Source organism: Sinocyclocheilus anshuiensis, unplaced genomic scaffold, assembly GCF_001515605.1.
Source record: "Sinocyclocheilus anshuiensis isolate Anshui unplaced genomic scaffold, SAMN03320099.WGS_v1.1 scaffold78, whole genome shotgun sequence".
Lineage (NCBI taxonomy): Eukaryota > Metazoa > Chordata > Actinopteri > Cypriniformes > Cyprinidae > Sinocyclocheilus > Sinocyclocheilus anshuiensis.
The window spans coordinates 1577984-1579591 of record NW_015544250.1 but is presented as its reverse complement, the minus strand read 5'-3'; the positions used below and the strand labels follow the sequence as shown (position 1 = coordinate 1579591).

The window sequence follows — 1608 nt, the reverse complement described above, 5'->3', positions numbered from 1 at the left end:
CCCTAAGCACACAGCAAGAGTGGCTTATAGACAACTGTGTGAATGTCCTTGAGTGTCCCAGCCACAGCCTGGGATTGAACCCAATCAAATATTTCTGGAGAAACCTGAAAATGTGCACCTGCCACCAACCAACCTGACAGAGCTTGAGAGGTGAAGAGGTGAGGAGAAGAATGGCAGATAATTGCCAAATGATGATGATCAAAGCTTGTCGCATCATACACAAAAAGATTTGAGGCTGTAAAGGTGCTTCAGCTAAGTACTGAGTTAAGGGTTTGAATACTTATGCAATGTACTTATTTCAGTTTTTACAGTTAAGTTGTGACAGTTCAGTTTTTGGTTTGCCATTATGGTGTATGAAGTGTAGATTGGTGTGGATAAAAAGTAATTTAAAGCAGTTTAACATAAGGCAGCAACATAACAAAACATGAAAAAAATGAAGGGGTGTGAATACTTTCGCAAGGCACTGTATATACAATATGTATATACACACACATAACATAAAATTATTAGTTTTCAATATATATTTTTTTGTTGTTTTATATATATATATATATAAGGGGTGTGAATACTTTCGCAAGGCACTGTATATACAGTATGTATATACACACACATAACATAAAATTATTGGTTTTCAATATATATATTTTTGTTGTTTTATATATATATATATATATATATACATATTTACTACTAATATATGTTTTTAAAATAATTTGTAAATGTATGTTTTTGAAATAACCTTTTTTTTCACACTTTCTTTAAGTTATATTTCAGACCAAGCCTCAGTGTGTCTGACAGAGACAGTTGTTCCCAAACGGTCCAGCCCACAGAAACTTCTAGCAACACTTGACTGTCCTCAGCTCACTCAGGTGCATGGAGTCAGAAACATCTTGGTCAGAGATCACTGAATAACCTTCACTTCATCTAATCATTGCAAACATCTACATTCTTAAAACATTGAAAACTGCACTGCGACTTCAGTATTTCAGTTTGAGGGCAGAATGTGTTTGAATTAACCTACGCAATACAAGCTTGATGCTTTTCGAGGTACTTAACCCAGTTAGCATGTGCTTGTAGATCTATGCCAATCGATAAATGGAAAAACAAAATAGTTAATTTTCATCATTGGTGGCTCTCAGTTTTCTAATTAACCAAACCCACAGTGTTTAGTTTCAAAACGAAAAACTATGAAAACACCTGTCAAAGTGGAGCAGGTACTTTCTGTGTTCATATTCTAGTTTACACATGAACAAAAAGCCATTATTTTATTCCACTACAACATCTCAAACTATATTAAAACCATTGCATCCTTGAGCTTTATATTTCATATAATGTTATGACTTAAAATGTGACACAATTTACCATACTTCACCCAATTCAGCATTATCACCTATCTTTATAAATGAACATTTACAGACACACGCAGACGTTTAAGTGTTTAAAGCAGTCACATTTATTGGCCTCTTCTATGCACATTTACTAAACAGCCAGACAAGCTGGCAAACGGTTTTAGAGACATTTTACAATGGGACTTTCCACAAAGTTTACTAAAAAATAAATACAAGACTCAAAGTGTTGCACAAATCAAAAATATACAAAAGCTTATAA

The 1608-nt window shown here is 33.7% G+C and overlaps 1 pseudogene; it reads left to right on the top strand.

The window, feature by feature from the left end:
* Positions 1-908, top strand: part of LOC107697824 (protein-glutamine gamma-glutamyltransferase K-like) — a 22454-nt pseudogene extending 21546 nt beyond the window's left edge.
* The last annotated feature ends 700 nt before the right edge of the window (positions 909-1608 follow it).